We start from the raw sequence: 16,232 nt of genomic DNA on the forward strand, positions 1-16,232 counted from the left end.
AGCAAAAGAAGAAAAAAAAGAGTAGAGGAAGAAGAAATAGAGGAGATGGAGGTGGCTTTGTGGTTCGGCCAAGGGGTGGGTTTGGGAGGGAAAGTGGTTTGAATTTGAATGGTGAGGTAGGTGGGGTTTTATGAAGGATGGATGTGAGTGGTGAAGAGAATAGTGAGATTTGATAGGTGAGGGGTTTTGGGGAAGAGGTGTTGAGGTGATTGGTGAATGTGTGAAGAAGAGAGAGAGTGGTGGGGTAGGTGGGGATCCTGTGGGGTCCACAGATCCTGAGGTGTCAAGGAAAATTCATCCCTGCACCAAGTGGCGAGCAAAAATGCTCCTTCTGCCAATTCTGGTGTTAAACGCGGGGCTGGTGCCCATTTCTGGCGTTTGATGCCAGCTTCTTGCCCCTTCCTGGCGTTTAACGCCAGTCTGGTGCCCCTTTCTGGCGTTAAACGCCCAGAATGGTACCAGACTGGGCGTTAAACGCCCATTTGCTGCCCTTACTGGCGTTTAAACGCCAGCAGGTTTTCCTCTAGGGTGTGCTATTTTTCTTTCTGTTTTTCATTCTGTTTTTGCTTTTTCAATTGATTTTGTGACTTCCCATGATCATCAACCTACAAAAAACATAAAATAACAAAGGAAACATAGATAAATATAACATTGGGTTGCCTTCCAACAAGCGCTTCTTTAATGTCATTAGCTTGACAGTGGGCTCTCATGGAGCCTCATAGATACTCAGAGCAATGTTGGAACCTCCCAACACCAAACTTAGAGTTTGAATGTGGGGGTTCAACACCAAACTTAGAATTTGGTTGTGGCCTCCCAACACCAAACTTAGAGTTTGACTGTGGGGGCTCTATTTGACTTTGTTTTGAGAGAAGCTCTTCATGCTTCCTCTCCATGGTTACAGAGGGATATCCTTGAGCTTTAAACACGAAGGATTCTTCATTCACTTGAATGATCAATTCTCCTCTGTCAACATCAATCACAACCTTTGCTGTGGCTAGGAAGGGTCTGCCAAGGATGATGGATTCATCCATGCACTTCCCAGTCTCTAGGACTATAAAATTAGCAGGGATGTAATGGTTTTCAATCTTTACCAGAACATCCTCTACAAGTCCATAAGCTTGTTTTCTTGAATTGTCTGTCATCTCTAGTGAGATTCTTGCAGCTTGCACCTCAAAGATCCCTAGCTTCTCCATTACAGAGAGAGGCATGATGTTTATGCTTGACCCTAGGTCACACAGAGCCTTCTTGAAGGTCATGGTGCCTATTGTACAAGGTATTGAGAGCTTTCCAGGGTCCTGTCTCTTTTGATGTAATTTCTGCCTAGACAAGTCAGCCAGTTCTTTGGTGAGCAAAGGGGTTTCATCCTCCCAAGTCTCATTACCAAATAACTTGTCATTTAGCTTCATGGTTGCTCCAAGGTACTTAGCAACTTGCTCTTCAGTGACATCTTCATCTTCTTCAGAGGAAAAATACTCATCAGAGCTCATGAATGGCAGAAGTAAATCCAATGGAATCTCTATGGTCTCAGTGTGAGCCTCAGATTCCCATGGTTCCTCATTAGGGAACTCATTGGAGGCCAGTGGACGTCCATTGAGGTCTTACTCAGTGGCGCTCATTTCCTCTTCCTCCTCTCCAAATTCGGCCATGTTGATGGCCTTGCACTCTCCTTTTGGATTCCCTTCTGTATTGCTTGGAAGAGTACTAGGAGGGAGTTCAGTAACTTTCTTACTCAGCTGACCCACTTGTGCCTCCAAGTTTCTAATGGAGGACCTTGTTTCAATCATGAAACTTTGAGTGGTTTTGATTAGATCAGAGACCATGGTTGCTAAGTCAGAGTGGCTCTGCTTAGAATTCTCTGTCTGTTGCTGAGAAGATGATGGAAAAGGCTTGCCATTGCTAAACCTGTTTCTTCCACCATTATTATTGTTGAAACCTTGTTGAGGTCTCTGTTGATCCTTCCATGAGAGATTTGGATGATTTCTCCATGAAGGATTATAGGTGTTTCCATAGGGTTCTCCCATGTAATTCACCTCTTCCATTGAAGGGTTCTCAGGATCATAAGCTTCTTCTTCAGATGAAGCATCCTTAGTACTGCCTGGTGCAGCTTGCATTCCAGACATACTTTGAGAAATCATATTGACTTGCTGAGTCAATATTTTGTTCTGAGCCAATATGGCATTCAGAGTATCAATCTCAAGAACTCCTTTCTTCTGATTCGTCCCATTGTTCACAGGATTCCTTTCAGAAGTGTACATGAATTGGATATTTGCAACCATTTCAGTGAGTTCTTGAGCTTCTGCAAGCGTCTTCTTCAGATGAAGAGATCCTCCAGCAGAGCTGTCTAATGACATCTTGGACAGTTCAGACAGACCATCATAGAAGATACCTATGATGCTCCATTCGGAAAACATGTCGGAAGGACACTTTCTGATCAATTGTTTGTATCTTTCCCAAGCTTCATAGAGGGATTCACCTTCCTTCTGTTTGAAGTTTGGACTTCCACTCTAAGCTTAGTCAATTTTTGAAGTGGAAAGAACTTTGCCAAGAAGGCATTGATTAGCTTTTCCCAAGAGTTTAGGCTTTCTTTAGGTTGTGAGTCCAACCATATCCTAGCTCTGTCTCTTACAGCAAAAGGGAATAGCATAAGTCTGTAGACCTCAGGGTCAACCCCATTGGTCTTAACAGTGTCACAGATTTGCAAGAATTCAGCTAAAAACTGATGAGGATCTTCCAATGGAAGTCCATGGAACTTGCAATTCTGTTGCATTAGAGAAACTAATTGAGGCTTAAGCTCAAAGTTGTTTGCTCCAATGGCAGGGATAGAGATGCTTCTCCCATAGAAGTCGGTAGTAGGTGCAGTAAAGTCACCCAGCACCTTCCTTGCATTGTTGGCATTGTTGTTGTTGTTGGCTGCCATGTCTTCTTCTTGTTTGAAGATTTCTGTTAGGTCCTCTACAAAGAGTAGTGCTTTAGCTTCTCTTAGCTTTCACTTCAAGGTCCTTTCAGGTTCAGGGTGAGCCTCAACAAGAATGCCTTTGTCCTTGCTCCTGCTCATATGAAAGAGAAGAGAACAAGAAAATATGGAATCCTCTATGTCACAGTATAGAGGTTCCTTGAGGTGTCAGAGGAAAAGAAAAATAGAAGGAAGAGGTAGAAGAATTCGAACTTAGAAAGATAGAGTTCGAATTGTACATGTTAGTCCATAAATAGAAGGATGTGAGAAGAGGGGAAGAAATTTTCGAAAATAAATTAAAAAGATTTTGAAAACATTTTGAAAATTGATTGATGATTTTTGAAAACTATGATTGAGAAAGAAGTAAAGTGATTTTTGAAAAAGATTTTGAAATTAGAAATAAAAAAGATATGACTGAAAACTATTTTTGAAAAAGATGTGATTAAGAATATATGATTGAAAAGATATAGTTTTAAAAAGATATGATTGAGAATATATGATTTGGAAAAACAATTTAAAAAGATTGGATTTTTAAAATCAATGACTTGGCTAACAAGAAAAGATATGATTCAAACATTAAACCTTTCTCAATAGAAAAGGCAACATACTTGAAATGTTGAATCAAATTATTAATTGTTAGCAAGTATTTTTGAAAATGGAAAGAAATTAATTTTGAAAAGATATTATTGAAAAGATATGATTTGAAAAAGAATTGATTTTGAAAAATTATGGAAACTTGAAAAAAAAATTTGAATTAAAAACAGAATCTTCCCTCTTATGCCATCCTGGAGTTAAACACCCAGAATGGTATACATTCTGGCGTTTAACGCCCAAAATGCTACCCTTTTGGGCATTAAACACCCAGCCAGGTGCCCTGGCTGGCGTTTAAATGCCAGTTTTCCTTCTTCACTGGGCATTTTGAACGCCCAGCTTTTTCTGTGTAATTCCTCTGCTGTATGTTCTGAATCTTCAATTCTCTGTATTATTGACTTGAGAAGATACAAATTAAAATTTTCTTTTTTGGATTTTTAATGATGAGGAAAAATCAAAATGCAACTAAAATCAAATAAACAATGCTTGCAAGACACCAAACTTAGAAGTTTGTATACTACTGACACTAACAAATTGAGAATGCATATGAGAAACAACAAAACACACAAAATAAGAGAATTTAAAGATCAGAGCAAGTAAATCATCAAGAACAACTTGAAGATCAATGAAGACACATGATAAATGCAAGAAGAACAGAAACATGCAATTGACACCAAACTTAAAATGAGACACTAGACTCAAACAAAAATATTTTTGGTTTTTTTATGATTTTGTAATTTTTTGGATTTTTCGAAAATTATGTGGAAAAAGAAAATAAAGAGATTCAAAATTTTTAATAAGAATTCCAGGAATCATGCAATGTTAGTCTAAAGCTTTAGTCTAAAGGAATTAGACATGGCTAGCCAAGCTTCAGCAGGACATTACATTTAAGAGCTAAATTGATGAAGATCAATCAGCTTTGGTGATGATAAGAACATTACCTTGAAACACTAGAATTCATTCTTAAAAATTCTGAAAAATACCTAATCTAAGCAACAAGATGAACCGTCAGTTGTCCAAACTCAAACAATCCCCAGCAACGGCGCCAAAAACTTGGTGCACGAAATTGTGATCATCAATGGCGCCATCAACATGGTACGCTCAATTGCAATCTTAACTCTTTATCACAACTTCGCACAACTAACCAGCAAGTGCACTGGGTCGTCCAAGTAATAAACCTTACGCGAGTAAGGGTCGATCCCACGGAGATTGTTGGTATGAAGCAAGCTATGGCCATCTTGTAAATCTCAGTCAGGCAGATTCAAATGGTTATGAATGATTTATGAATAAAGCAAAAAATAAAGATAGAGATACTTATGCAATTCATTGGTGAGAATTTCAGATAAGCGTATGGAGATGCTTTGTCCCTTCCGTCTCTCTGCTTTCCTACTGTCTTCATCCAATCCTTCTTACTCCTTTCCATGGCAAGCTGTATGTTGGGCATCACCGTTGGCAAGCTGTATGGCTACAATCCCGTCCTCTCAGTGAAAATGTTCAACGCGCTCTGTCACAGCACGGCTATTCAGCTATCGGTTCTCGATCATGTCGGAATAGAATCCAGTGATTCTTTTGCGTCTGTCACTAACGCCCCACAATCGCGAGTTTGAAGCTTGTCACAGTCATTCAATCCTTGAATCCTACTCAGAATACCACAGACAAGGTTTAGACCTTCCGGATTCTCTTGAATGCCGCCATCAATTCTAGCTTATACCACGAAAATTCTGATTAAGGAACCCAAGAGATATCCACTTAATCTAAGGTAGAATGGAGGTGGTTGTCAGGCACACGTTCATAGGTGAGAATGATGATGAGTGTCACGGATCATCACATTCATCAAGTTGAGGAACAAGTGATATCTTAGAACAAGAATAAGCTGAATTGAATAGAAGAACAATAGTAATTGCATTAATACTCGAGGTACAGCAGAGCTCCACACCTTAATCTATGGTGTGTAGAAACTCCACCGTTGAAAATACATAAGAACAAGGTCTAGGCATGGCCGAGAGGCCAGCCCCATGATCTAAGATAGCATAAGACTGCTCAAAGATAGCTACCCAGATGTCTAATACAATAGCAAAAGGTCCTTTTTGTAGAGAACTAGTAGCTTAGGGTTTACAAAGATGAGTAAATGACATAAAAATCCACTTCCGGGCCCACTTGGTGTGTGCTTGGGCTGAGCATTGAAGCATTTTCGTGTAGAGGCTCTTCTTGGAGTTAAACGCCAGCTTTTGTGCCAGTTTGGGCGTTTAACTCCCATTCTTGTGCCAGTTCCGGCGTTTTACGCCAAAATTCTTGAGATGACTTGGAACGCCTGTTTGGGCCATCAAATCTCGGGCAAAGTATGAACTATTATACATTGCTGGAAAGCCTAGGATGTCTCCTTTCCAACGCAATTGAGAGCGCGCCAATTGGCCTTTCTATATCTCCATAAAATCCACTTCGAGTGCAGGGAGGTCAGAATCCAACAGCATCTGCAGTCCTTTTCAGCCTTTGAATCAGATTTTTGCTCAGGTCCCTTAATTTCAGCCAGAAAATACCTGGAATCACAGAAAAATATACAAACTCATAGTAAAGTCCAGAAAAGTGAATTTTAACTAAAAACTAATAAAAATATAATAAAAACTAACTAAAACATACTAAAAACATACTAAAAATAATGCCAAAAAGCGTATAAATTATCCGCTCATCAGTGATCCCATCGCCACCGCCACCGTCCCCCTAACCTCCTTAACACCAGATAATCTCAGATAATGTAAGCATGTAAAACACAAGTAATATACATATATAGCAGGTAATTTCAACTAGAATTTAGGAATGTTATTCAAATATGCATAACTAAAGTAATCAAAGCAAGCAAGCATACAGAAGATGCATATGATGAATGTATATCCTATTTGGCTCGTGATATCACTTTTCAGTTCAAAATTCCAACCGACACATTTTCGGGGATGTTGCCTTTCTACCACGACTAGGGATATAGTGCCTTGCTCACTCTTGCAGTAGAGAATCTGCCACACCAGAGATATAGTCCCCTGCACACTATTGACCCGTGGATATAGTGCCCGGCATGCTCTTTCGGGTTATAGTGCCTGAGTTCACTCTGGCAGCAGAAAGGTTATGTAAGCGGGGGACTACCACAGTCCTCACACCTCAACGTAGGCGGGAGACCTCCTCGGCCCCTACGTCGGCACCGCTACCTCAGACAAGTGAAAGACTGTCACAACCCTTGCCCGAGGTGCATAGTGACTTACCAATCATAACAATTCAGCAATACAGGATGGCTCATAGCATAATTCTATTTACACTCATTCCAATTCATCATCCATCATCAATATCTCAAGTTCATCATCAACCCAACACACCATTAGTTCACAAGACAAAACCACCCAACTGACATACCAAGCCTAAGTCTCTATCTTCTAAACATTCTAACAGAAAATATCTAGATAAACTCACTTATAGTATTCTCTGTGTTTTAAAGCCTAAAAATAAGTTAAGATACCCTAGATAAGCATTACTGAAGTTTACAAGCTTGCCGAGAAAATAAAACGGTTAAAAACAAGATTTTTATTGAAAAATAGGGCAGTGTGCATACGCATAGGGTTGTGCGTACGCAAACCAAGTAAAATTTTCCCTTTTTGTACGCACACATGAATACGTGCAGACGCCCTCAACAGAATGCACTTCCCAGCTTGTGCGTATGCATGATGTTGTGCGTACGTACAACTTGCAAATTTCACAGAGTGTGTGTGCGCACCAGAGTGTGCAAACGCTCTCAACAGAAGGCATATCCCCATGTGTGCGTGCGCACCAGAGTGTGCATGTGCACGTTTCCTAAAATTTACAAGGTGTGCATGCGCACACAAACCAAAACTCATAATTTCTGCAATATCACATAAATCATATTTTTGACACCAACTTCCAATGATCATATCATTTTCTACAAAATTCCAATTTTCACAAAATCTATACCATTTTAAAGCTCTTTGAATCATCTTTAATTTGAAATAAAATTCAATCAATTTTAAAAAACTATAGCTCAAGATATGATCCATCGAAGTTGGCCCAAAATTTGTTTTTACCAAAAACCTTAAAATCTCAATTTCACCAAATCTCTCAATTCAAAACCAAATTACTCATAACCCAAACAATACCAAACAACACAAAAGTCCGTACCATTCATTCCTCAAACTCAACTATAAAAAACATTCCAATTACACTATTCCACATCATCAAAATCATTATTCATCAACATCTAAATTCAACCTAAATTACATCCAAGCTTCTAAATTCCATCATTATTCAAACATACAACATCCAACCTTTAATATCCTAACTTATCAACTCCTTCAACACTTATCATTAACAATACTCATAGTCATCATCAATCAAAATCAACACCAATACTCATCAAGTTATCCTCATGATCATACTCCCCCACAAACAAGTCACTCAAGCTTCATCATAATTCATATACCACACTTTCTAAAAACTCCATATCATCATTATCATCATCAAACATATCATCACATACAAAAAGTCATACAACCACTTCATTCAAACCTATCTTAAAGGCCACTAGCCTAAGTTTCACAAAATATTACATATTACATAAACAAAACTGAAACCATACCTTGGCCGATTCCAACGCAACTCAAAACACCAAGCTTAGACTCAAAGCTCAAAAACCATCAAGCTCACTCCAACAAACACCAAACCTCAATATAACATTATATAATATACAAAATATCAAACTTAGGGTTCACAAAACAACTAAACACAAGGGTTTAGTGAGACCTTACCTTACCCATCAATATTAGGGGCAAAATTCAACTAAACACTTGGCCTTGATTTGCTACCTGTGCGTACGCAAGTGGCCGTGTGCATGCACACTTCACTTTGCTCTTCTCCTTTGTTTCTTCATACTTTCTCCTCCTTGCATGCTCCTCTTCCATTCTCACCAAGCCATTCCTACCTTATACATCTGAAATCACTCACAAAAATATCAAGGTATCGAATAGAAGGAAAATGGAATAAAATAGGTTAAATTAGGCACAAAAGAACATGTTTTCATAATCAAGCATAATTTAGGAGGAAAGATCAAAAGCATGCCATTTAATGGAATAAGTGTAGGTTTATATGATGAAATCCTCTCAATTCTAACAAAAAATTATCGTAAAATATGAATTCATCAATTCTCCCACACTTAAACACAAGCATGTCCTCATGCTAATCATAATCATAATCAAAGGAGATGAATGAAAGGGCAAACAATTTATTTAATGTACTACCTATATGCATGCAACTAACCTAGATATCACCTACTAAAATCTATTCTACTGAAAGTTGGTAGAAAAAAATCGTGAAATTCCAATCAATCCCAAGAAAGCCTTAGGGTCTAGGCAAAGAGTCAATGCACTATGAAAAATGTCCAAAGAATTGAATTAAGATTTTCGAAACTAACACGCAACTTGCAAGAAGATACAATATAAGAAACAAGAATATAGAATTGAGCGATCGAACCCCTCACCAGATGTGTATTCACTCTATTCGCTCAGTGTTTAGGGCTTAATCACTCAATTTTCCTTTAATCATGTTTTTTAAAGATTTTCATATCATCTAATAATCAACTAATATTTGATACATGAAAAAAATATCATGAGGTCTTTGGAGGGTTATAATGGGGCTAGGGTTAAAGTAGGATTAATATGGTTAAGTGGACTTAGTGAATTAGATCTTTGATTAGCTCAAGTGTCCACCTAATCCTATATCATCTATATACACATAACAAAACAACCTAACTATCATTTATCTCCTATCTCACATCCACTCATGCATTTTCTTTCCAAAATACAAACACATGCATCCTTTTATTTAGCTTTTCATTTCATATGCTATTATGCACAAGATTTTTTTTTCAAAACCAAAATTTTCTTGTTTCCGGAAGCAACAAGAGATGCATATGTCTTGAATAATGAATGCATGAGTAATGACCCATTTTCCAATTTTCACAATCAATATGTCATGTAACTTCATCACCAATGTTTCCCAATAAATTTCCCCCACACTTTGAGTGACACACACTACTCCACCCAAGCTAATCAAAGAAGCAATTCAAGTACATCAATTCTCCCACCCATAAACAAAAGCATGTCCTCATGCTAATCATAATCAAAGGAGATGAATGAAAGGGCAAACAATTTATTTAATGTACTACCTATATGCATGCAACTAACCTAGATATCACCTACTAAAATCTATTCTACTGAAAGTTGGTATAAACAAACCGTGAAATTCCAACCAATCCCAAGCAAGCCTTAGGGCATAGGCAAAGAGTCAATGCACTATGGACAATGTCCAAAGAATTGAATTGAGATTTTCAAAGCTAACAAGCAACTTGCAAGAAGATACAATATAAGAAACAAGAATATAGAATTGAGCGATCGAACCCATCACTGGATGTGTATTCACTCTTTTCGCTCAGTGTTTAGGGATTAATCACTCAATTTTCCTTTAATAATATTTTTCAAATATTTTTTTATCATCTAATAATCAACTAATATTTGATACATGTAAAAAAATATCATGAGGTCTTTGGAGGATTATAATGGAGCTAGGGTTAAGGTAGGATTAATATGGTTAAGTGGACTTAGTGAATTAGATCTTTGATTAGCTCAAGTGTCCACCTAATCCTATATCATATATATACACTTAACAAAACAACCTAACTATCATTTATCTCCTATCTCACATCCACTCATGCATTTTCTTTCCAAAATACAAACACATGCATCCTTTTATTTAGCATTTCATTTCATATGCTATTATGCACAAGATTTTTTTTCAAAACCAAAATTTTCTTGTTTCCAGAAGCAACAAGAGATGCATATGTCTTGAATAATGAACGCATGAGTAATGACCCATTTCCAATTTTCATAATCAATATGCCATGTAACTTCATCACCAATGTTTCCCAATAAATTTCCCCCACACTTTGAGTGACACACACTACTCCATCCAAGCTAATCAAAGAAGTAATTCAAGGACATCAATTCTCCCACACTTAAACACAAGCATGTCCTCATGCTAATCATAATCAAAGGAGATGAATGAAAGAGCAAACAATTTATTTAATGTATTACCTATATGCATGCAACTAACCTAGATATCACCTACTAAAATCTATTCTACTGAAAGTTAGTAGAAACAAATCGTGAAATTCCAATCAATCCCAAGAAAGCCTTAGGGCCTAGGCAAAGAGTCAATGCACTATGAACAATGTACAAAGAATTGAATTGAGATTTTCAAAACTAACAAGCAACTTGTAAGAAGATACAATATAAGAAACAAGAATATAGAATTGAGCGATCGAACCCCTCACTGGATGTGTATTCACTCTATTCACTCAGTGTTTAGGGCTTAATCACTCAATTTTCCTTTAATCATATTTTTCAAAGATTTTCATATCATCTAATAATCAACTAATATTTGATACATGAAAAAAAATATCATGAGGTCTTTGGAGGGTTATAATGGGGTTAGGATTAAGGTAGGATTAATATGGTTAAGTGGACTTAGTAAATTAGATCTTTGATTAGCTCAAGTGTCCACTTAATCCTATATCATCTATATACACATAACGAAACAACCTAACTATCATTTATCTCCTATCTCACATCCACTCATGCATTTTCTTTCCAAAATACAAACATATGCATCCTTTTATTTAGCTTTTCATTTCATATGCTATTATGCACAATGTTTTTTTTTCAAAACCAAAATTTTCTTGTTTCCAGAAGCAACAAGCTATGCATATGTCTTGAACAATGAATGCATGAGTAATGACCCATTTTTTAATTTTCACAATCAATATGCCATGTAACTTCATCACCAATATTTCCCAATAATTTTCCCCCACACTTTGAGTGACACACACTACTCCACCCAAGCTAATCAAAGAAGCAATTCAAGGACATCAATGGTTTTTCACTTTAGAGAGAATAATGTGATTAGAATCCAAACAAAATAGGATTTAAAGGCTCAAAAAGGGGTTACAAAGGTGAATGTAAGGGTTGGCCATATGGTTAGTGAGTTCAATATCAAAAATGGCCCCAATCATACTAAATGCATTCAAATACCAAATACAGGACATATAGATTCATGCAAACCTAAGATCATAATAAAAAGGAGTATAATCACACAAGAATAAACTTTATGGTTCTAAATGTGCAACCATCTATTAGAGCTCAAATCTCACAAGGTATGTTATTCTAGCTCTTTTTTTATGTTCTATGAAAGGAATACTCCAGCAAGTTGAAAAACAATTTTCAATTCAATCAATGGCACACCCTAAGAAAGGTTTCATGAAATGATGTATATCCGCTCTAGTCGCTCAAGTGTATAGGGTTGATTTACTCAATTCTCCTCTAATCATGATTTCTAAGATTTGTTTTTCATCTCACAATCAACAATTATTCAATGCATGGATACATATATCATGAGGTCTTTTCTTAGGTTGTAATGGGGTTAAGGTCAAGGTAGGATGCATATGGTCAAGTGAGCTTGAGATTTGAATCTTTGATCAACTTAAACTTTCCACCTAGCCTATATGACCATCTATACAATTTCAAAGCTAACCTAACTACCCATTCTTCACTTTTTCACACACTCATGCATTTTTTCCCTTGATCATAACTCATATGCATTGATTATTATTGAGCTTCATTTTGGGGCATTTTGTCCCTTTTTTATTGCTTTTCTTTTTTCTTTCTTTTCTATTATTTTTTTCTATTTAATTTTTTCTTTTTTTTCTTTCTTTTTATTTTCTCATTTTTTTTCTTTTTGCAATAAAGTATATACAAAAGTATCAATCCATATAGTTTTACATTTAATTAACACATGAGTATGTACCCAATTTCCACTATTTTTAACAAAAATATAACACACACCTTTTTCCAACCAATGTCTCAAATTTCCCCACACTTGAATGATGCACACACTCACTAGCCTAAGCTAATCAAAGATCCAAATAAAGGACGATTATTGTTTTTCGCTTTAAGGCTTGTAATGTGCTAATATTGAGAACAAAGGGGATTAAAATAGGCTCAAAATTGGCTAACAATGGTTGATAAAAGGTAAGGCTATTTGGGTAAGTGAGCTAAATAAAATGATGGCCTCAATCATATAAATACATGAATACACAAAATAATGGACATAAAGAATCAAATAAATCAAAGATTGCAATCATAGAAAGAGAATAATACACACAAGAAGGAAAATAAAGTGGCTATAAGATGTAACCACCCAATTAGGCTCAAAATCTCACAAGGTTATGTGTTTTTAGCTCAAAACATGATCCTCAATGTATATAATTCAAGCAAGTTCAATGAAAAATTTTTACTCAAATCAATTGGGGTGCCCTATAGATAATTTTCTTGAAAAATATCATTATTTTAACTAAGCTTATGTTGTATATGTATGCAGAATAAGAAAATGCAACTAAGAATACTAGAAGACCTAAAAATATGAAATGCAAAAGTGTTGGGATTAGAAACTTGTCACCCATAAACGCCGACTAATCGGAGGACCTCCCCACACTTAAAAGTTTGCACCGTCCTCAGTGCATCTAAGGATGAACGAGGGGGTACGGCGATTCTCTGTATTGCCACCATCAGCTGGTAGGTCAACCGGTTACTGCATGTTCTTTCTCCCACTTCCATTTTTGCTTAAGATGACTCATCTTGAAAGTAGAAGGCAGGATAGTAAGAAAAGTAAATGCAAAAATAAGGAAGCATAAATTGTTGGAATGAAGTAGATCACTAGAATAAAGTCAGTGACCCAATGTGTGACATGAATAAAAGTGAGTGTGCCTTCTAAGTTGCTGATGATTGGATTTTTGATGGTTTAGAATTTCACTTATGAAATCTCGTTGCAAGTATAGTTTCCAAACCAATAAAAAATCCTTTCATACAAAAGATTGTTTGTCACAAGTAACAAACCCCTAATTTTATAAACCGAAGTATTCAAACCTCGGGTCGTTCTCCCTAGGAATTACAATAAAGTGCCTTGTTATTGGTTAGAAATGTGTTTTGGGGTTTTGGATAAGAAGCATGAAAAGTAAATGGCAATAAAAATAAACTAACAACTATAAAAGGCTCTTGGCAAGGTATGAAAATTAGAAGTCCTATCCTAGTTATCCTTCTCAATTGTGATGAGAATTGTTCATTGCTACCACTTAGTTAACCCTTACTAAATAAAGGAAAGTCAAGTGGATGAATTGAGAGAAGTGAGAGCTTCTCTCTCTAGAAACAACTTCTAAAACTAATCCTAATGAGAGTGAATGAACTACTCTCCCTTTGCTCTTCAATCCTTGGCTTTAAATAGCAGTTTAGGCGCCAAAGTTGGTTGGAATTGGGCCCCACAACCCTTGAGAATTCGTTGGTCACGTTTTCATTAAAAATCATAAACCAGCACCGACGCGTACCCGCACAGCACGCGTACGCGTCCATGGGGTGATTCGCAAGGTGCGCGCAAGCGCTAGGTGCGCGCGCGCGTCCATGGGCGAGTTCAACTTCTTTGCCCTTTCATGATTTCTCTACTTTGCATGCTTTCCTCTTCACTCCTTTGATCCATTCCTAGCCTTTTCAATCTGAAATCACTAACAAACACATCAAGGCATCTAGTGGAATCAAAGGTGAATCAAAATCATCAAGTTAAAGGCCTAAAAAGCATGTTTTCCCATCTAAGCACAAATAAGGAGACAATCACAAAACCATGCTATTTCATTGAATAAATGTGGGTAAAAGGTGATAAAATCTCTTAAAATCAATACAAGATAAACCGTCAAAACGGGGTTTATCAACCTCCCCACACTTAAACTTTAGCATGTCCTCATGCTAAAATAAGAAGGAACTAAGGGGTATGACATTTATTTGAATGCACTAAACTATATGAACCTATCTAAATGCAACTACCTAAAGTGAATGCAAATGCTTAGTTTAAACAAATCAATTCCCAAGAGAACATGTGTAGGCACAAGAGCTAGGACAATAGGGATCAAGTCCAAACCACAATTGTATTGAATTATCAAAAGAAATTCATGCTTGCAAGAATATAAATAATATGAGTGAACACATGTGATTGAACTTTTGAACCCTCACCGGATGTGTATCTGCTCTATTCGCTCAAGTGTTTAGGGTTGATTCTCTCAATTCTCTTCTAATCATGCTTTCCAAAAATTTGATTTTCTTCTAACAATCAACACCTATTCAATGCATGCATACATTCATCATGATGTCTTTCATTTAGGTTGTAATGGGGTTAGGGTCAAGGTAGGATCATTTATGGTTAAGTGGACTAGAGTTTAGATATTGGATTAGCATAGACTTTCCCACCTAACTATATAATAATCCATACAAATTCAAACTACTCTAACTACCCATTCTTCACTTTTTCTTACATATTCATGCATTCTATTCCTTGATTTTTAACACTTATGCATTGATTCCCTTTATTGAGCTTCACTTTAGGGCATTTTGTCCCCTTTGATTGCTTTCTTTTCATTTTCTTCTTTTTTTTTATTTCTCCTTTTATTTCTTTGATTTTCATTTTATTTTTCTCCTCTTTTTATTTTCTTCTTATACTTTCTACAAGGGCATCAATTGCATAAGGTCTTATACATTCAAGCAATACATGAATATATTCCCAATTCCTAAATATAGAAGTGTACTACCCTTTTTATCCCATCCAATGTTCCCAAGCCTTACCAACTTTGAATAATAAACACTCTCACTAGCCTAGGCTAATCAAAGATCCAAACAAGGGACTTTCATTGGTTTTTCGCCTTGGGCTTGTAATGAGCTAAAATGAGAACAAGTTGGTTAAGTGTAGGCTCAAAATTGGCTAACAATGGAGAGTAAAAAAGGTAAGCTATTTGGGTATGTGGGCTAATGAAATAATGGCCTCAATCATACAAATGCATGAATACAAGAAATAAACGGACATAAAGAATCAAGCAAATCAAGGATCACAATCATAGAAAAGGAATAATTGCACACAAGAAGGAAAATAAGTGGTTATAAAATGTAACCACATCAATAGGCTCAAGTCTCACTAGCTTGTGTTCTTAGCTCAATACATGCTTCACAAAGTATAAAATTCAAGCAAGTTCCACCAAATATTTTTCTTCAATCAATTGGGTTGGTGCCCTATAATTAAGTTTCTTGGAAAATCTCAATATTTGACTAAGCATTGTTGTGATTGAAAAATTCAAAAATTTTCCTTAGTTTACCCTTTTCTTTTTTATTTAAAACCAATTTCTTATGCGAAAAGGGTGACTAAGTTTCTGACAATTCAAAAGCACTTTCGATCACAACCATATGCTAAAAAAAAGGAAAATATGCAAAATGGACATAAAGAGAAATCTATCTAAATGCATAACATCTATCATCCAAAACATCTAAAAACCCAAAATAAGCAGTAAAGGTATCCAAAACGAACCAAAATAGTAAGAGTATCCAAAATAAACTCAAAATGCATCAAATATATACAAAGGTATGCAAAGTAAGATAACTAGGAAAGTGGCCAAAATGTTCACCGGTCCTCTAATGATGCTACCGGTGACCTCCCCACACTTAAGATAGAGTCGTCCTCGATGCTAAACTGGAGGATCAGGGGGAGGTACGACCGT

General features: G+C 36.5%; 1 non-coding gene across 1 annotated transcript; it reads left to right on the forward strand.

The window, feature by feature from the left end:
- Positions 1-2,404: 2,404 nt before the first annotated feature.
- LOC112798675 (small nucleolar RNA R71) lies at positions 2,405-2,512 on the forward strand. The gene has a single exon (XR_003200275.1). It is a non-coding gene; the product is annotated as a small nucleolar RNA R71 (small nucleolar RNA).
- Positions 2,513-16,232: the final 13,720 nt, after the last annotated feature.

This window comes from Arachis hypogaea, chromosome 4, assembly GCF_003086295.3.
Source record: "Arachis hypogaea cultivar Tifrunner chromosome 4, arahy.Tifrunner.gnm2.J5K5, whole genome shotgun sequence".
NCBI classification, from domain to species: Eukaryota; Viridiplantae; Streptophyta; class Magnoliopsida; order Fabales; family Fabaceae; genus Arachis; species Arachis hypogaea.